Consider the following 21967-nt stretch of genomic DNA (forward strand, 5'->3'; position numbering starts at 1 on the left):
TCTTTTGGACTTCTGAGAGATGGCAAAGGACTCATCACAAAAAAAAATTTCTCTAGGATGTCATGAGGGAACATCTGTATGGGAATTTAGGCTGCCCTAAAATTAATTAGACGGCAGCCCCCTTCCTCAGCTCCTCTGTCCCCACACGCCTGAGGGTCTGTATTCTGATCGGCAACAATAAACTGGCGTCAGATAAATAAACGTAAAGAATGAAGAGTATTCCGGTAGCAGGAGAGGGGCTCCATGGCTCACTTCCACACCTTCAGTTCTGGAGGTAGCAGGGGGCGTGGAAGAAGAAAGACTGTGTACTGTTCAGCCTGCCACACACAGCATTTTGTTTACACCAACACACACACCCCCCTATTATTTTAAACTTTATGAGCTGTTTTGTAAACAGTTCTAATGCTTTTCACTCCGCAGCCTGCAATTACTGAGAGAAAGGGGGGTAGGGAAGGAGGGAGAGAGGGAGAGAGAAAGGGAGAGAGAAACTCAACAAGAAATAGGTTTTTAAACAAGAATCTAGCGTCTGCGGCAGGGCAGTCTTGACTACGTGATCTGCAGCGCAAGCAACAAGCCCCCTCGATGGGTCCTGCGGCTCCGAGAGCCCACGTGTAAGGGCTCTTTGGGAAGAACTCAGGGTTCTTTCAATGATTGCTGAGCATGCTGAACGCTGAAAGCCTGCAATTGTTCTGCACCAACTTCTTGGTTTCTGTGCATTTGTTTTAAATCATGAGAAAACTGATATGAGCACAAAAGGACAGGAAAACGAAAGAAATAAGGTATCAAACAAAGGCTTTCTCCTACAGACTGTGCCCCAGGCTCTCTTAAATACAGAAATTTCTCAAGAGGGTGGGTCTTTTAAGCAAACTTTGCTCACTTCTCAAGTCCTGCAAGGGTGTGTGAAGGGAGTGAGTAGGGCTTTCTTTCATTGGCTGTCGTGTAAACCAACCTCTGCCGGTGGTAGTGACCTGGTATGGACAGTCAGTCCTTAGGAGGAGCTGTGAGGAGCCAGAGGTGGTGCTGGGAGCATAACTAATCAGCCACACACACAACTGAAAATTCTTGTCAATTAAGATGCTAATAATATTCCCTGGAACCCAATCAAAATTACTGGCTATTCTTTTTGTCTTATTTACTTTACGTCTTCCTTTAGGAAAAAGGATATTAGCACTAGTGATCCCTTACATAAACTACATTGAAAGTCATTTCCTGACAAAAAGGGAGACACAGGAGGTGTTTTTTGTTGTGTGTGTGTGTTTCCCCAATAAAATGACCTTCGTTTCTGGAGCGTTGAAGGTGCAGAAGAGACCTCCATTTCTTCTGCCACAGTTTATTATCGATTCAGGGGATTCGTATATAAAAGCCTGGAACTGAGCGGTAAAGAACTTTCTGACAGGTCTGGCCAGCGGGAATGCTGCATCCTTCACCCCGCCCCCTTCTCTCACGCACACAAAACACACCACTGTGCAAAAACTGCACACAGACAATTCTTTATTCAAAAATGACCTTTTAAAACCTGCCATCCCCTCACTGCCTGGTTTCCAGCTCCAGAAGGAAAAGAAGTCACGACGACGAAGAAAAACACCATCAGACAAAACACAGAACTTGACAAAGAAGACAAGAACGCAATGTTTGAATTGGGTACTTTGCGGTGGATGACAAGTGTCCTTAGAGACTAACAATTTGTCTGGAGAAGTAGCAGAAAGTGGGAGAAATGTAAAGAGAGGTTTTTCTCACACATGGGAAGGGAGCTTGAGGAACGGTGCTCCAAGCCCTAGCGTGAAAACACCAATTGTAGATGTGGCCAATCGGTGTGGAAAGTTTGCGGGACTTTGTTTAGGGCGGTCAACCCAAAATCTAAATGTGGCGTTAAAAGTTTCAAGTCACATATAAAAGAAAAAAAAAAAAAAGACTGGAAGCCTCTAAGCCCCCTGGAAAGTTGAGTTCACGTACGTTGTCCCAGTGGGTTTAAGGGGAATCTCTGTCTTCACGGAGCCCCCTGGTCCCAGCAGCTGGGGCCTTATGCTGAAAGAGTCCACCTGCTTTGTAAGCCATAGCAGTTCTCAGAGTGTAAGCTGAGAATTTGGGGGACCCTGAGATCCCTTTGAGTTGTCTGCAAGGCCACAACTATATTAATACGAATACTGACACGTTATTTGCTTTTTTAGACTTTGCTGATATTTACACCAATAGAGTGAGAGCAATGGTGAGTAAAATTGCTTTTGTCTCATTACGAATGGAGGGAGTGTCACATTTGGTTAAAAAAGCCAGTTCCACTTAAGAGGAGGCAGTAGAATGATTCATTTCATTAAACCTGGACCCTGGAGTGCGCACCTTCTCTTTCTCACTTCCCGCCGGACGAGGCAGGAGGTGCAGAGAAAGGCCTCGAGGCCTGTGAGGCGCCACGGCTGTCGTGAGGAAAAGCACCTGTGTGGCTGAGCTGCAAGCTGAACGACACTATTTTTCCCCATAAACACCATTTTTACTTGAAAGAATTATTTGGACTTAGGTATTTGGCAGGCATTTTCTCAAATAATGAATGAAATGAGACCGTGTTTTCAAGGAAAACAACTGGCAGGATTTGTTGTGTTTGTTGCCAAGGAGAGAAATCTAGCTTTTCAAGTTAAAATCAGAATTTGGGAAAACTTGTATCCGCCACGGTGAGCTTGGCAGCTTCTCGATACATAAAAGCTTTCTGATGACATTGGTGTTGATATTAACTTATTAACAAGTGTTATTTTTTTATATGATAAAATAAAATATGTCAACATTTAGAGTATTTGCCTAATTTAGTGACCCAATATTTCCCAAATGACCAAATTCAATGCTACAAAATCATACATGAGTAAAAAAATTCAATCAATTTTTTGACTGAATCAAAAAATTCAATCGAAATTCAATTCAAAGCAAGATGACTTTGGATCAGAGTACTTAAATGTTCATTGATATGGTTTCGGATTTCTTACTACTTCTAAACTTTTAAGAAATTACAAAAAAAATTACCACTTGTCAAGTTTTGGTATAGTATCAGAGAAGATCTATGAGTATCTAAAAATGTTAATGTATTTCTCCTTTGCCAACTACTTACCCATGTGAGGCTGAATTTTATTTCTGTACTTCCCACCAAAATAACATATTTCAAAGATGGAGCACAGAAGCTGATATCAGAACCCAGCTCTCTTCTATTCAGATAAACATTAAAGAGATTTGTAAAAATGTAAGACAATGCCGCTTTACTCACCTATTTTTTTGGTTTGGAAATAGAGACATGTTTTAAATAAACTATATTATTTAAGTTAACAGATAACAGATTTATTATTTTCATTTTCAAAAGAATTAATATATATTCTTAAAATGTCTAAGTTTTAATGTCTTAAGTATCAATAGCTATAACCCACATGCACAAAAGCTCGGGGCGGGGGGGGGGGGGGGGGGGGGCGGTCTTTAACACACTTCAATAATGTAAATGGATCCCGAGCCCAAAGGGTCTGAGACGTGCTGGCCTAGGCATACCTGGGCACACAGTTCTGCCCAGGCTTTCACTTCGGAGGGTGTAGGTCTGGCCCTATTCACAAACTTCTCATTCCCTTCTTTTCCCCTTAAAGCTTTGAAACTGCCCTACGTCCCCAACGCCTGGTGTCACCTACAAATTGTTAATAATGAGTGGTGGCATTCTGTGTTTTAAAAAATAATCTGAGGATAACACCAAACTTTACAAATGAATGCCCACACAGCTAAAGCACACGAGAGACAGGATCAGAACCACCCACTCAGCGCATACATAACGCCTCCCAGGGAAAGGGCAAAGAATTGTTTCCAGGACAAAGCGACACACTCCATTGTTGGGACAGAGGAAAAAAAGGAACACTATCCCGAGTCAAAACAGCAGGGAAAATGAGGCCAGCGGCATGCAATTATTAGAAGCCGAATTTAGCCAGAATACGTGTAGTGTCTAGTTAGAGGGAAGCAAAATAGGACATAAAGCAGCAAAAAGTTGGTATTCACATCCGCCCACACTCACTGCCAATCTACATACTCACATTTCTTCATGTCAGTTTACATGGTCCCTTTCTCTTAATTTTGACTTTCAGGTTTCCCAAATATCACTTTTCTTTAGCAAAAGCCTTTAGGACATGCTATCTTCTTTATGACATATGTGACAAAGTTCCTCTACTGTTAATCCCCGGAAAGCCTGTTTCCCAGTCTAATTTATTACAACTCCAAGCAAAGAAGAGAGACAACGGTCTCCTTCTGGTGCAGTACCATTTTTATCCCCCTCTAATAATAAATCTCTTCCGAAAACCAGTGTCAGCTGAACAGTGTGCGTTTCTGACCTGGGGAGCCTTTGGGAAAATACGTGGCCAAACAATGAGCTCCTCCTTGAACAACGTTTGCTTTTCTTCCCTTTCTCTCCGTCTCCCCATCTCCTCTCTCTCCCCGCAGCATCATGAATCCCGAAGTTAGAAGGAACCTCAAAAAGTCATTTAGTCACGAAACTGTTAGTGCCAGCTAACCCTGGGGTATTGGTGAGGGTGAGAGACAAATTTTATTTTTTACTTAATTTATGCCTATATTGGACTTAAAAAATGCTCTGTTGCATTATGAAAGTAGAAATAAGTAAATTTAAGTTTTCTAGATTTTTCCTTTATTTTCTTATGGAGGAAGAAAATAGATAGAGGTTGGGTAGTGACAAGAATAAAGTGAGAGGTTATAGCAAGAAATGTAGTTTCGGGGTTCCGTCCCACAAAGGTAGGAACTAAAACCAGAAACGAATGTACCAAGGACATTTTGGAGAATGCAGAAAGTCTAAGACCAATTCAAACAGGAATCAGCAAAACTAAAGAAAACAACATGACTAAAATTTATAAGAGGAACCGGAAGGAGCTCATATTCCTGAGGCGGATGGTACAAAGTGTCTAAAGGGCAAAGGGTCTGATAACGGTCACTAGTTCCAATGGTGGCGGTGAGACCCAAGAGAATGGGAACAAAGAGATTCCTGGAGTTTGAAAAAGGGGGCACTGGAAACTTCAGTAATATGGGTTTGGTGAAACTATAGCAATACTGATAAAAAGAACTAGCTAGGCCTCGAAGTATATGGCTCATTATATTAAATTTCATTACATTTGCATTGGTTTCACATACTTACACCTTATTTGTGTTTAAGTATCTTCAGGTATTACATTAGTCAGCAGTAGTCTATTGTAATAACACATAAACTCCAGATATCAATGGATTAACACAACAAAAGTATATTCATCACTCATAGTACAAGTCACACACAGGGTGGCAGGAATATCAGCTCTGGCAAGTCATGCATGGATGCTGGCTGACTGGGGAGCTGTTGGCTTGTTGCTACAATAACTGGACCAAGAAGCAGAGGAAGAAAAAAAATTGGAGAATCTTGCAGGAGATTTGCTTGGCTTCAACCTGGAAGTGACTCAATCACTTCTAACATTTCATTGGCTAAACTAGTCACGTGACCCCAGCCAGCTGCAAAAAGGCAGGAAATCTGGTGGAGTGGATGAATCGTTTGTTGAGCTCTAGCCTATACCACAAGCACCAAGTTTCACCAGTACTGTGTGCATTTATCTTTCTCTTTGACACACACACACACACATGTGTGTGCACATGCACACTTAAGATATGTGTATAGGCTCTGGCTGACTGACGCTCAGTTGGTTAGAGCATCATCCAGATGTGCCAAGATTGAAGGTTTGATCCCAGGTCAGGGCACATACAAGAATCAACAAATGAATGTGTAAATTAGTGGAACAAGAAATTGATGTCTTTCTCTCTCTCTTCCCCATCTCTCTCTCTCTCAAATCAGTAAAAAGATATGTGTATAGATATATTTATACACAGACAGACACATATTTCAGGTAATGAAGAAACAGTCTTCTTTGCAGCTAAAGTTCAAACATTCCTAGATACTAACAATGTACTTTTAACAGATTTGGGGATTTGTTTTGGACCTGTTTACTTCTAGTATGCTTTCCTGATATACATACTGTGGCACAATACATGTGGATTTTAAAGATCCACAATTGTGATACATTTAAGTTGAAGAAAATATTTTGAAAAGACAATTAGATGCTCTATTTATATTTAAAAAGCATTTCTCCAAACATTTTCTCGTAGTTAAAATCTATGTGAGGAAAGAGTAACATCTGACTTGACTCTAAAATAAATCACAGTCAAGAGAATTCCCCAGGGCTACTTTCCACATGGTCAAGCTCACCACCACCAACAATGATCTTTATCATTCTCTAAGGGTTTAAATACAGAGGAATGGAGATACACACAACTTCTGAGGGACCCTGCTGGCCTCACATGCGATGACCAAGAAAGGGAGGTCTGGGCAATAGACAGTAAACGATGGATACTCATTTCAAAAGACAACGAAAGACAAGTTTACTTCCTGGCTTAAGACTTAGGGGTTAAAATTATGGAAAATAGCTGTTTCTTTTTTAAAAAAAATAATGTATTACTTAGAGGAGAACCTTTAAAAAAATCAAACATCCATATTTAAGTCAACTTTGCTCAGAGACATTTTTCAAGGAAACCTTAAGATTTAGATTAGTTCATGTATTAATATTTCAAAAATACTCCTCCATAAATTGTACTGGAAAATACTGCAATTTTTTATACTATTGGTTAAATATATAATTCCAAGCCTTTTAATGATAAGGTCATCTTAAACGTGTGTTTTATATGCATCTAAATCCCTGTCTATCCTCAGGGATCATCTCTCCTTTACCTGCATACTCGTCTCCCAGTGACTCACCTGCATAGCTGCACAGTTATCAAATCAAAAGAGCAGCCCTTAAAATTTCCAGTGAAATTCAGGCCTGCAATTTTGGAAAATATCATCGCGGTAAAACAAAGTGAGTAACGAACTAGAGGCCTTTCTAGGGAAATTAATTTAGTAATCTTAGCCATAAAGCATGCAAAAAGCATACAATGAATGCAAATTGTCTATTTTTGTTGCTATCCCTTCAATGTATGGCATTCTTGCCCAATCAAGTTCATTTCCTTACCCTTCATTCATTATTGATCGATGTCTTTAGATAGATTGGCACCTGAAGAGATGACGTAGATTTTTAAAACCATAAATTCATTAAAATGTATGGATTTGCATAGTGCTACTTGCATCAAAAGACTTGAAATTGGAAATGTTACTTCTGTTTTAGTTTATTGTCCAGACAGAAGTTGAGAAATATTTTAGCTAATGAAAGTTAACATTTTACTTTATTGTCATAAACGAGTAAACTTTATGAAATTGTAAGCTGTAGGAATTTATAAAGTGAAAAGCTTAAGAACCACATTATCACTCTAAACAATTATTTGTCATATTTATGAAATAATCTTCCTGAAAAAGCTTAAATTATGATCTATATCTATGGATGTTTGGGGCAAGTTCCCATTTATTGTCATTGGAATATCTTTATAAACAGATGGGTACAGCTGGACAAGTCCTCAGGTTTTATCTAGACTTCTATTCTACAAATATCCAATGGTGTTCCACTCCCAGAATTTATTTCTCACTAACTACTCCACTTTGTTTTAAACTTTCATTTCTCAGTACACACAAGAACAGTGCTTGTCACACAAAGAAGCTGATATAATTAAACCAGAGGATGGGCCCCACAAGTAAAATTAGCCATTCATGAAAGCTGGTCACCAGAGGCTATTCAAACAACGTGTATTTCAAAGTAATCTACAGTAATCCCTTCTCTCTACTGATTCGGTTTCTATGAAGTCTTAAGCACATGTGTTCTACAAAAAGGAGGCTTATTAAAACCTGATGTGATATTAGAGATTATAATGCGACAGGGTCAGGCTGATTTTAATATCTGAGTTTTCAAAAAGGAAAGCAATGTTCAATTATATTTGTAAGATCACTAAAATATTAGGCACATAAAAGTAGATGGTGTTGACTATTAAGAAAAAAAATGAAAAATGTTACCTGAATTTTAAATTTGCGTGTAAAAGTGGGGGAGAAACTCAAACCATTTTCACTGACGGATGGATTAGCAAAGCACATACCTATTTTATAACTAAAAATACTGAGGAGTTTTAGAAAATTCATTATAAAGTTGTGAATCCCTAGTTGATCATTTTTTTGGCTTGCTATGGTGAAACATTATCAAAATGTGTCATATGACAGCATTTGACAACTTGAAAATATTATTTGTCATCACTAGTAGAACTGGATTCTGACCGTGACTACGTACGTCTGGCTGCCTAACAAGTTGACCGAGACCTCCAGGCTGGGTGGATTTCTGGAGGTTTTGTTAGCTTGTTTGTTTTTCTTGATCCTTTTTCTATTTCCTGTTTGTACTCAGCTTCAATCATGGATGAGAATACAAAGGATTAGATTTGGTATGTTTCTGATCTTCTACTTCAAGATCTGCATACAACTTTACATCCTTGAAATATACGCACAAAACAGTGCCTGATGAGCAGGTTTTGAAATTAGCAAAAAGCAACATCTTGGCACACAGACAAGCTGCTTTTCCTCATTGGAACATCACTTCACAGACAAGATCATGTATGAGAAAGGAGGGGGCAACCTCCAACTTAGAGAATTCATTTAAAGGAGACCTTCTAGAAAACATTATAGAATCTCTGAGTTAGAAGATGTTATGGACTAAATGTTTGTACTCCCCTTCATTCACATGTTGAAATTCTAACCCCCCAGTGTGATGGTATTAGGAGTTGGGGGCATTTGGGAGATGATTAGGTCAAGGGGTGGAACCCTTCTGAATGGGATTAGTGCCCTTATAAAAGGGACTGTAGAGAGTCCTCCCACCCCTTTGCAGGTGAAGACACTGAGGAAATGTCCATCTATGAACCAGGAAGTGGGCTCTCACCAGACACTGAACCTACTGGTGCCTTGATCTCAGACTTCCAGCTTTCAGAACTGTGAGAAGTAACTGTTTTTTAAGCCACCCAGTTCATGGTATCTTCGTTATAACAACCTGAGTGACCTAGACAAAAGACCTTAAAGTTTACCTAGATAAACTTTTAACTAATGAATAAAACTTCTTTAGAGCATCAATGAGAAAGTCCATCTAGGTAACACAGAACTCACTAGGCCACTTGTTTAGTTTTGGGGCAGCATTTAAAGTTAGAAAAGTCTAACTTTTATCAAACAAAAATCTGCCCTCCTTTCTTCTTTATGTTTAATCATGCTTTATTCTTCTAAGCCACACAAAATAATTCTATATTCTTCTGTATATAACAAATGCTTTGAATATCTAAGGAGTGTTTTTATCTAACTGCTAAATCTTCTCCTCTTACAAAATATACCTATGTGTTGGTTTTGTGGTAAGTTATGAGAGAGTGGTGAAGGGGTTATTTTGGATTTGACAACTGATTAGTTAAGGTTTGGATCAATAGATCCTATAAAGCTGTAGTTACAGAAATATGAAGGCAGCATATTTAATGTCCCTATGGCTCAAAGAATTTGGACTACCAGACTACTAATCTGTGTTTTCCAAATTCACTAAGAACAATTTTCTTATGTGCCACTACTTTCCTGTTCGGAAAATTCAATTAAAAATGTTCCAAAATTTGCATAATTAACTTGTTAATCAATTTTATTGGCGAGTAAAGCCAGACAAAAAAGAGTAAGATCCAGGTTAAGAGTCATAACCCAAGTATTAGATTTTTGTCATTACTTGGCAGTTTAATCATTGATTTCTGTCTACATTTTGAGAAAGCTTTTCTTCTAAGAAGAAATATCTTCTTTACCACATTTGGCTTCTAATTTCAGAACAGTGGCTACTTTACAACAGCTATGCAAGATAAAAACAAGAATTCCACCATTAAACAAAGACCCCGAGCTCAAATACTTAATTTACCGGGTAGAACAGGATCTATGACAAGCTCGTCAATCACTCCAGAGTTACTGATTCCAGTGTGGGGCTTAAGAAACTGCACTTCTAATGAGTTCCTAGGTGATGCTAATGCTGATGGCACTGGTCCAGGGTAGAGCAATCAATGCACCAACACTAGTGAAGGAAAGGTGGCGAGGCCAAGCCTGGGGCAGGTGCTTCAAGTCTTTTCATGAAGGTTGATCATTCATGCCTCTGCATTGGCTGGAACAGCTGAGCATTCACAAGACACGACTATTGATATTGCTGGTTATTTCATAGCTGAAAGAACATTTGTAAGGCCATCTTCTGCACAGTTGACAGGAAAGCAAACATTCCAATGCACTCAGTCTTCACTAGGCATGAGCAACTGGACAAGTTATCCATTGAAGACCATTAAACTTCCCTCAGCAAACAAACAGAAATGTTCTTTTGAGTGGCTTTCAAATGACCCTTTAATATCCCTTTCTAAACATTCTCACTCAATGTCTGAAGGAACTAGGTCCCACAAATCCTTGACATCCCTGAACTAACGCAGTCTGGCAGTGACCCAGTGCAACTTTACATTTATTAAACAACTGCTACGTGCAAAGATAGGTTCACCATCACCACTTTCTATTTTATATCTTTACATAAATTATTCCTAGAGATTAAGGAGGCAGAGCGAGTTACCTGCTTTTGTTTTAATGAAGCCCATCCTCACTTTTCCAATTCTGCCCAGCTGTCTCGGCCAATCACCCACTCTGGGCATTGTGTTCCCACCCATCACCTCCTCTGAGACTATGGTAGCCAGAGTTGCCATAAAACACAAACTCTGACTTAACTCAACAACATAAACCAAAATATATTATCAACCTACTGTGATGAGCAGAACACATTAGGGGCTCTGGGGAGCCTCATGCTGAATTCTCCTCCTTGCACCGTGGAAGAGGTGGGAAAGGTGTGTGGTCACACCAAAGTGAGCTGGAGAGTTGGGCAGGACTCACTGGGGCTAGAGGTAGAGAGGGCTGAAACAGAGCAAATGTCAGGTTTGCAACCTTCCAAATTACTCTGTGCACCTTAATTCCTGCAGCAGCCACTTCTCAGAGCAGCAAATTGGGACCCACGGTCAGATACCTCATTGAGAAGGTGCAAGAATTTTGGAGTTTGGATTCTCTAGGGGTCTGACTTGAGCGAGTATATTTCAGTACCATGTGGACTGCTGCTGGGATCTGGACGCTACTGACGGGCACGGCTTGAATTTGTGGTCTTTTCTCTTCCTTCCTTCCCCCCTTCCCCATTGTATCACCTGTTTCTCCTTCATTTCTCAGACACTACCACCCCGTTCTTCCCCCTGGACTACTGAAAGTCCTTTATTATTCTCTTCTTTCCTTTGCACCTCCAAGTCTCCAAATTTCCACAACTTCTAACGTATGGAGGAAACCTTACATTTTATCAAAAAGCAGTATCATTTTGAATATCCACTCAGTGTGTGTTGTGTATTAACCCTCTCACAGTCGTCAGTTCACTTTATTCTAGTCACGTACCTGTGGCGTAGGTACTAACATTACTCATTGGAAATTCAGGGAGGTGAAACAATCCGTCCAAAATCGCATAGCGAGAGGCAGGACTGGGACTACCTCCCACCAGAATCTTTGTTCTCAAATGTTCTGTGTTTGTGTTTTCTCCTGAAGTGCTTGTTCACTTTAGCAGATGTTATATGCCTGAAGAATTCTGAACTGGCAAAACTAACGAGGAGAAATCTGGGGGGGGTGGGGATAATGGGAGTCAGGTGTTGCTGGTGTTTCCAGGCATCTGCCACTGTGCCTGACGGTATCTACCCAAGAAGAACAAAACAGGGCATCAGTATTGCAGCCACACACCACGTACAGGTCCCCTTTCACCTTACAAACAGAAGGGGACCCTCAGAGCTCGGTGAAACAAAGACTCGTTGCTGGGTGAGAGAGTGTACTGGCGTGGCTGAACATGAATATTCAAGACCACGAGTCACAACTCCATGAATCTGAGGGTCTCCTCTATTTGTATTTAGCATTGTGTAGTCGCAAGACAACTTGCAGTGATTAATTAATCCTTGGTGCCGAGGCAGAAGGTGAAATAATTTGTGCAGAGTCACGCAGTCAGTCATTCTCAGGCTCTGAGTTAGTACTACAGTTCTGCATTTCCAGAGAGAGAAAGAAGATTGGACTTGACTTTCTGCTTTGTGCTTGTGATCCGAGAGATTCGCCCTACAACCCCTGAAATTTTCTAAAAGGAAGGCAGGTGGCTGCCAGCTGTCCTTAACCCACACCCTCGTGACATCATCCTCAATATCACCAGTCCAAGGAAATCCCTTCCCCTGAGACCCCCTTCCCCTCACCCCAGCAGGCCTGTTCCCCAGCCTTGGGGAGGCATGCCCACGGGAGCCCTCCCTGAGCCTTGCTTCCTGTCTTGCTGGGTGGAGGAGACACAATCTGGTTCAGTGATTGTATGTGGCTGCTTGGGGCCATTTTCCCACCATGTCCTCAAGTGCAATTTTAACTCAGGCTATTCATGGTAATACCTCAATTATCTGTCACAGTAGGGGAAAGGAGGGTCTCCAAATATGCGACTTTCCATGATACCTTACTTTAACTATTTAAAGGTGGGTGCTTCAAACAAACAGGAACCACAAAACGCACACCGAATTTGCACCAAGGCCTCCCAAAGTGCACTGGCTTGTAACAAAAAAGGATGATCCCTCTCTGTGTCACGTGGTGGCAGCAGGGGTGCTGGCTGGGCCCTGTTTAGGGCTGTAGCTATCAGTCTTCTCATTCCAGGACTCAGACCTCTCCCTCCAGGACAGCAGCTCCTCCATGAGAAGTGTCACCCTCAGGACAAACACCAGGAGCACGAGTGCTCATGGAAACTTGGAGTGCCACTCAAAACACCTGTTTGGCATGGGATCCTGCACTCCCACTTACCTGTCAATGGCCACACCAAGCCATGTGGTAGGCCAGGAGGGGTGGCTGCCTGGAAGGCTCTGCAAGTCCCACTGCGGTGGGCGGGGATATTAAAACTATGTTCATTTCTTGGGGGGGAGGGGGAGCAGCAACACTTAGGGATTGTGATTTACTCTACTGCATGCACTTTCAACAGTTAATCAAGCATTTCCTCGTCTTCAAAGAATACTGGGAATGATGTCACTGTTTTGTTTTGTTTTATGGCTCTGGGTCATCACAGTTAATATAAATATTGCCCTCGGTTATAATTCAAACGTTCCTTAAGGAATTCTGAGGGTGTGCAAAGCTGTTTGCCCTGTACACTGGAACAATATTGCTCGGATTCTTTATGGATGCTTTTCATGGTATTGTTTTTACTTCCTTTGCCACCAACTATCACTTATAGTTATTATAAGTATATTTACCTCTCATAATTCCACCTTCTCTCTTCTATATGCTAGAGGGATATCAGAGAGATACCTTGTCAGATCCATGTTTAAAATAAGAACAAAGACATGAGGGTCCCTCTCAAGTGCCATATATTGGGGGGTTTGGTGCATGAACTCTGCAACAAACGTTTGGGTGCCTCACAGCATCATTAAATTCCTTCGCATGTTTGCCCGTGCCTGGCCGGGTGAGGGTGTTACATGAATGACGTCAAGAGAGACTGGGTTTGGGGTAAAGTTCCACAGGAGCACTCTATTTGCCATTTCCCACATTTAACAGGAATTTTCCCTAGATAAGTGAGTAAGTGTTATAACTACCTGCCAATCTTGCCCAATTCCATTGATTTTAATTGCCATGTATGTTTAATTCATCAACCTTTGGTGGACACCTGTGTAAGGTACTTTGCTCAGCACTATTGGAGGTAATGGGTGAATGAATGAGAAAAGAACTCTGCTTTCAGTTGAATAGTTACATACAGAGCAGGGTATAACCTAGCTCCAGGTTGTCCCAGCAACTGCCCTCTTTGTAAAGGTGGGCAGACAGCACACTTTGAAAAGCCCCAGGGTACTCGAGAATGTGCATAATACTCACTTTGGGTGATATTAGCTTGAACACCACAGTGGGTCTGATGTTCATCTTTTTCTAATGAAAATAAACCCCCAAAAGCCATATTAGCCAGTCAAGTTATAGGAAAGTCAAATGTTTCCAAGTTGGTTAGTGGGCAACTATTTCTTAGCTAACACCTTCCACTAATATATTTTTAATTATCCTCTAAATTCCAGACCTGCCACTGTATAATAATTAACCTTGAACAAGATTTTTTATATGTGTAGGTGGTTTCTTGTATCTGAAATCCCATTAGAAGATATATTTGGATTCTGATGATGGAGGCATAGGTAAACACGCTCTGCCTCCTCAAACAACATAGCAAAAGATTACAACTGGACTACAAAACAATCTCAAAAGCAGCAAGAGAATCTCAAAAGCAGCAAGAGAAAAGCAGATAGTCACCTACAAAGGAGTTCCCATAAGACTGTTAGCTGATTTCTCAAAAGAAACTTTGCAGGCTAGAAGGGACTGGCAAGAGATATTCAAAGTGATGTAAAGCAGGGACCTACAACCTAGATTACTCTATCCAGCAAAACTATCATTTAGAATCAAAGGGCAGATAAAGTGTTTCCCAGGCAAGGCAAAACTAAAAGAGTTCATCATCACCAAGCCCTTATAATATGAAATGTTAAAAGGGAACTATATAAGAAAAAGAAGATCAAAACTATGAACATTAAAATGGCAACAAATTCACAACTATCAACAACTGAATCTAAAAAACAAATTAAGCAGACAAGCACAACAGGAGCAGAATCATAGATATGGAGATCATTTGGAGGGTTATCAGCTGGGAGGGGGAAGGTAGAAGTTGGGGGAAAGGTGCAAAAATAGGTACAAAATAGGTACAGGAGGTACCTATTGATAGGTACAAAATAGACAAGAGGATGTTAAGAACAGTACAGGAAGTGGAGTAGCCAAAGAATTTATATGTATGACTCATGGACATGAACTAAGGGGGGATTGCTGGAGGGAATGAGGGAACCAGGTAGAGGGGGATAAAGGGAGAAAAATTAGGACAACTGCAATAAGATAATCAATAAAATATATATTTAAAAAGATATATATATGTTCTTTCATGGATAAAACAACTCCTTCTATGTTCACAATGAAAGACTTTGGCACAAATGATCAAATTTTCTCTTCAAACAACTTACATAAGAAGGTCGAGCAGGCACCATTACTCCTCCCGATCCATCTCCATCCCCCACCACAGGAGGTTCAAAACGCTGAAGGTGAGACACACTCAAATCTTCTGTTTGAGGCTGGTGGCCTTAATAAATCAATTCTTTTCCATTTTATCTTGTTATTTTGTGAATAATTGCCAACTCGATCACCCATGGACATAGAGGTTACAACATATAGACTAATGTACAAACAGGCAAAGAAAAGTGCATTTTCACTAGTTTCAAAACTTCTTTGCTACTTTTCACTGCAACTGAATCAAACAGAATAGTTGATTTTAGTTTTCCTCATTCTTTCTGCACAAAACCGCCAACCACTAAACGTACAAAGAAGTAATAATGTCCATAGTAATGGGAGTGGAGTGAGTTTAAGTATTAATGATGCTTTCTAATAGTTTTAGCAATACTATTATGTTGACCAGAGAACCCTCAATAGAATCTTAGCTTTAAAAAGTAGGAAAAACAACTTTTTGATTAAACTATGTCTGTGAAATCATTTGGATTAAATAATTGAAGGATTAATAACTTGATGGAAGCCTTGAAGATATGATGATTTAAACATTTTAATAGTCTTTTTTACAAAAACAGACTAGAAAGATAGATTGATAACGCTGCTGAAAATGCATTTGTATGTGACATGAACCGCAAATAGGAAAGGACTGATTTGTAGGAAGTTAGCACCTTTCTCAGTGGACAGCGGCAGGAGAACTTGTAGATTTCTAGGGAGGAATGCGGGAGAGTGCCAATTATTCCTGGAAGTTCACCTCACCTAGAGTCGATGCTTTGCCCAACCATAGGGCTGAATGTAGAGGCCAAAACAGTATTCGATTCAGTAATGATAAGGCACAACCTTATTTTGTCTGATGGAAACAACCTATTTTTCTCTTAATTCTAAGCTTATATAATTTCTATTGCCATTTGTCAAAAGGAAAAATACATTTTTACTTTTGACTGATGCAAATAGTTCTGAATTACATGGCAGGCACTGCTCAGTGCCTACTACACCATTCCTTACCTCAGTCATTGATAACAAGACGCTGACTTTATTTGCACTGGCATTATGCCCGGCTTTAGGTGATACCTCCCTGCTTCCTTCCAAACACTATGTGTCCACGTGAATGAATTCTTTCCAATGAGAAGTAATGACAAGACTCTGTGGGACTTCTGGGATGATTCCACAAAAGAGTGTGAGTGGCCGTTTGTCCTACAACATGGCTGGAGCGTCAGCAGTCACCTTGGACCATGAGATGCCCTCACTGATAGAATGTTCCATGGTGGAGCAGACAGAAAAGAAGCCGGGGTCCCTCGTGACTGCTGTCACAGCTGTGGAAGCCTGACCCTGGGCTTCTCTGTTTGAGATAACAAAACCTTTAGTGGCTAAGGCAATGTTTCGATTTCTGCTATGCATAGTAAAATTCCCAATTATATCTCCTAGCTAACGTTTAGCACTAGCTCTGGGATTTTTTTCTCTTTCTGTCACCAATCTAGATTTAAGATGTTAGAAAAACATGGCCATTTCGAACAAAACCAGAAGAGTGTGATTATATTTGGAATAGGAAAAAACAAAACCTGTGGTTAATGAGAGATTTGAAGAGATAAAGAACTACACAAATAAAAGTGTAATTACAACTTTTGATAAGTGCTATGAAATCCATAGGGACAAGTGGGAACATGAAATCCTCTCAGCAGGCATTAATCTCCAAACTAATATTTAAGCCAGTTTAAGGTTTCTGGGTCAATTAAAGACTGTTAGAAATCTCTCATTAGATGGAAATAAAAAACAGAAATGGATTCCTCTATGTTTTGGTAATTTCCCAGGATTCAAGGAATTTTATTATGGTATAAATTGCTCTTTAACTTCTTTGAAAAAAAAAAAACCTGCAGTGTTTATGTACATAATACACCAGTAGTCCCCTGAGGGGTTTTTTCCAACATGAATACTTTTATATAACTGAGGGGAAATAAGGCACATATTTTGAAGATGAATCCACTGAGAGGATAATAGTAAATTATAAAAAAGAGATTTCTATAATCAATTGACTATTCCATTCACATTAAAACACTGAAAATCGTAGTCTTTAAAAACTGTTTTTTTAAATGTACAAAGAGCTGCTAACATTTTTCTGCAGCCAGGTGGGTATCTTGGATGCCAGTTCAAGGTCACGCCCTCCAGCTTCATGAAGCCTGCTCCCTGTGCACATTTCCAGATCAGACTGTGCCAGTTTGGGAAGACAAGACAAGAGTGGGAACCCTGGCAAATGTCCTCGAGTGGCTCCTATAGAGCTGCTGGTGACCCATTTTGCTTTCAGAGATGTGACAAGGCAAAAAGCTACCTGAGTTTTCTTGAGAGGTTAAATGATCACCCCAAGGATGGATTTTCCTATTTCACTCCCAAAGGAGAAGTTCTCGTATTTTCAGAAAACACTGTTTATTTTCTTACTTAAATGCAAAGTGTTACTGTTGGATACAAAGAGAATAACAAGAACAACTGCTCTGTAGGAATGCTGGACCATGTTCATTTTTAATCATCTCACTTCACCTGCACGCCGTTCCCCTTTCCCCTTCGATCTCCTGCAACTATGACCTTTGTTTTCAGTTGAAAATAAGATTCTGCCTTTCTTTGAATAGTAACGATTTCTTAAAAAATTCAAACTCCTAAAACTCAAGGTTTCTATGCTTTAACAGAATATAAAAAATAAGTTCTGCCAATGAAGACGGTGTGAGAAGAAGAAAAGGAAGTGACTGTATGTCTTCAGTTCTCTGGACAGAAGGTGCAAGGAAGCGTGTGTATCATCTGATCCCTCTAATAAATGGCTCAGTAGTAAAGGAGGTGCGTGGTAATAGGCCAGGGAGCCCTAAGTTCAAGGAAGGACACCCTTTCCTTCTTCCCTTCCTTCCACTCCCTCCCCAACTCCTGCCCATCACTGGCTTGGATCTAGAAGTGTTGAGAAAGATAAATGAAAAGTCAAATGTTTTCAGTGATCTACACATCCGGGGATCTACAGATCTGAGCTTGGAACATTTCCATCTCATTGTTTAAATCCTTTGCTTTGGAAAACAAACATCAATATGTAGCCACACATGCATCTACTCTCAGTACCCACATGTTCTATCAAATGTCTTGTCCTCCCTCACAAATAGAAGGAAAGACTTGCTTCATAGGTTCTCCTTCCTTGGAGAACAGGAATTTGGCGACACCCAGATTATACAAGACCACCTGTGCATTTAAATACATGTTCAGGGATCACTGTGCTTGCCCCAAGAATGTACAGTGAGAAGCAGGTATCTTTCCTGTTCACTTTCTCTTCCTTCTCATTTATTACCTCTGATTGAAAAGAATGTTGTATATTCCCTCACCAGAACCAGGTTGATTTCTCTCCTTTGCTATAAGAGTAGATACAAAATAGCGAATCCTGAAATTCCCTGCATTTTCCTTAGTTCCACTTCCTCAGTTTTTCTGATTAAAGACAGAGATCAAGTTTGAACATCTTTCACACTCTTTGCTCCACACACTGGGCAGGCTTGCTGGCATCATGCTTCTCAGAGGAAATGCCCTTATGTATGTAAAGACTACTTGGGGAGCTGTGGTCTCACCAATGGCAGTCATTTCGAGTTAATATGCCTTACCATCACATTTCTGTATAATGTGGATGCCATTTCTATTTGACTGAAGTCAGTGGGGGATTACTGTATAGACTTGGAGACTCCATCCTTTCTTCCCTCTAATTCTGCCCCGTCCTCTCCACTCTCATCCTATCGTTCTCCATCTCCCTTTCTCTAAACAGACACAAACTGTTTCTCCCCTTCTTTTCCTCTGAATTCCCCCTTTTTAGGAAACCTTTAGCTGTGCCATATAGGTAAGATTATGAGGTTGCAGGTTACAGATTGATATTGAAATCACAGATTTTTTTGTCCAGATTAATTTGGGTTAATTTAGAGGGATTCTAGCAGACATATATAAAATGTTTGCCATCACCTACTATATACTCCTGTGAAAGTTACAAAGAGTATATTTCCTCTGGGAACTTAGCACTGGTCTTTCATTTGTATATTCTATTCAGCAAAAGGCAAAAGAAGGCATAATATCTCTTTATATTATGCAAATATCTCTTTAGAGCGGAGCCTTCAAATGACATCTAAGAGCAAGAACATGCATTGCTAAGGACGGTCGGCAAGGCATGCAACTAGGCTCAGCAACCGGGGCCAAAAGGCAGGAAGCACCATCGCCGAGACAGAAACAGCCTGTGCCCATGTCCTGGCAGGGAGACAGCTCCTCCCAACAGAACTAGGTGGCTACAGGAGAAGGAGGGATGGATTTGGAAGGAGGTCCTGACTGAGTTTCTGCTCTCCCACTTACTGGTTATATGATTTTGAAGAAGTCAGCATCCTCTGTGTCTCCTAGTTTTTTACCTACAAAATGTAACAGCTCCCCTGCTTGTCTTCCAGGGTTGCTATTATTGTCAAGTGGCTTAAAATTAGTAGAGTACTTGATAAAAATGAAAATGCCTTATAAATATTAGGCACTCTAATATTTTGGTCTACATCTACAAAAAATAATCCCTGTCACCCTGTCAAGGGGAAAAGTGACTTATCAGTGTCTCTATTTCAGTTGGTGGCACAACTAATCATTCCATGAATGACATTCCAGATGAATCTGGAGGCCATGCGTCCCTTTTCTCTATCTCTTCTGGCACCTTCCCCACTTATCAGATCTGATCAGCCACTTATCCTGCTACTTTCGTCATCTAAATATTTCTCACTTTGTCCCCTTTCCCCATTCCTTTCTTCATTTCCATAGTTCATGCCTTCATCTCTTTTCCAGAACATTGTAACAGCTTCTCATGATCTGTCTTCTGTCTGCTTCCTCTTGAACTCATCTTCAATTCGCCCAGGCACCAGAGCAAGCTTCTTAGGTGCTAGCCTAACTCTGTCTCTTTCCTGTTTAAAGTTCAGTGCCTTGCCAGTCACAGCCCTTGTACTGAAAACAAACTAGGTTCAAGCACCTACTGATTGTCAAGTACGATATCTGCCCAACCAACTCCACTCCCGCCGTTTCTATTCCCTGAGACAGTTCAGACACAACGAAGTCCCCCTCGATCTCCCCCTGCCCCAGGTCCCCAGGAATTCTGCATTCCTGCTCTGGACTCTGGTATACCCCCTGTACCTCTGCACTGTTATTGGGCCTTTAGAGCGCACCCAGAACCTAGCACAGCACAGGGGTTTAGGAAATGTTTGTGCAATAAAAGAATAGTTGTCTCAATGATAGTATACTCCTCCATATGTATTTCTTCAGTCAAAATGTATAATATTTTAAAAGAATGAATTGGCTACCTCATCCTTTGGTATTTTCAGTCACATCTAAATAGGACAAGATCTTTCCCTACTTGCGTAACATAGTGTAATATGAGAACGATCAGAGCGTTTAAATGTCTCTTTCAAATAAAGTGTGATCTTTCATCTTTAAAAGACTTTCTTTTTTTCAATGAGCTTCAGTTTTTCTAAAAGATCATCAGTAGACTCAAAAAAAAAAAAGAATGAAAAGTTGTGCAAGTCTGACTTTCCCCCCAGTGGATTTGAAAGCCATTTCTTAGCTCTTAGGCGGACCCTTCAGAGAAGACTCAGGTATCGGGGATCGCGCTGCAGCCCCCTCAGCCCACTGCAGGCTGCACAGCAGGCAGGCCGGTGGGTGAGTGCGGGCGGCAGGGACTCTTGACAAGTGCACCCTGCTCTTTCCAAAGACAGCCTTGGACGCGAGCAGGCATCGGCAGCAGGGCTCAGTCCTTTCTCACCTCACTTTGTTTTGGAAATAACTGAGGCTTGCAAAAGGAAAGAAGATTGTAGTATGGGAAGGCTTAGCCATGACAGAGTTGTCTGTTTCCTCTCCTTGTCTCCTTTTTGCTCAGTTTCTAAGCTCTTCTCCACAGAAACCATTATTAAGTACCCTCCCTCACCGTCTAGACAAGTGCTATCAAACTCACTAAGCTTCCTGACTATGCAGGCCCAACTCCTGACCCAGCTGAGAAAGGGGTTCTGGCCTCAGAGCACTAGCACACTCAGCCTGGAGAGAACCACATTTCCTATATGGACTGTGGGCAAGCGGGCATGGCGGCTGCGGGGCTGAGCTTCTAGGACATTGTATCGCAGGTCAGGGGAGAGAAGCATGTACCTGGAAAAAGAGCTCGATGGCTCAAAGAAGAAAAAAAAAGGCGACACGAGCCCCCAAACCAATAATCAAACAAAACCAAAAGCAGGCTGATTACTTCTGCCAGGAAGTCTAGTGAGAGCGTAGACCCTGCCTCAAATCGAGAAGTTAAAAGTCAAAGTTGCCACCTCATCTTGTACAAAACACTACATTTCACACACAGACTCATCTCAGACGTGCAGACGTGAGCCTCATTGACCCCTGACGTTCTGGCAGAGGGGTAAGCGTCTCTGCAGGCTGTTTGGCCCTTCGTGGTAAAGAAAGGGAAGCATGTAGCTTCACTAGTCATGAAGGGGAATCTTCCTGAATGGCTCACATTCCTGAGGAACCTCTAGATGCCTGTACCCACCTGCGAGTAGAGCTAAACGTCTGTACATCAATTTCATATGGTACATATACTCTTGGAGACCAGAAGCTGGATCAGTAAAATCATTTAGCAAAATTGTGCATATTTAGTGATAGTTTTTGGCAACAGAAATCCATTCATTGGACATTGGGGTTGAGAAGTAATGTATGAAACTACCAGGCAATTGGTACAAAATGAGAAGCAGTTTTCAGCCAGGGCAGCAGCATTCACTCAGCAAACCTCTGTGGAGCCCGTGGGGCACCCTGCACTGTCAGGGGTGCCCAGAAATCCAGGTACTTACACCCAGCTTGCTAGCTCATCTCCTTTCACCTATGGAGAGTAACAGA

General features: G+C 41.0%; 1 protein-coding gene across 5 annotated transcripts in view; it reads right to left on the minus strand.

Annotated features, from left to right (window-relative positions):
• The window catches only part of SULF1 (sulfatase 1), a 147847-nt gene that overhangs the window by 68299 nt on the left and 57581 nt on the right, over positions 1 to 21967 (minus strand). Inside the window, exon 1 of one of the 5 annotated variants that reach the window (XM_045181541.3) lies at positions 9867 to 10225. The exons of the other annotated variants lie outside the window; for them this stretch is intronic. The gene's annotated coding sequence lies outside the window, so the exon portion shown is untranslated. Of the gene's footprint in view, positions 1 to 9866; positions 10226 to 21967 lie in introns of those variants that run through there. 5 annotated transcript variants of the gene reach the window in all.

This window comes from Desmodus rotundus, chromosome 8, assembly GCF_022682495.2.
Source record: "Desmodus rotundus isolate HL8 chromosome 8, HLdesRot8A.1, whole genome shotgun sequence".
In the NCBI taxonomy this organism is placed as follows: domain Eukaryota; kingdom Metazoa; phylum Chordata; class Mammalia; order Chiroptera; family Phyllostomidae; genus Desmodus; species Desmodus rotundus.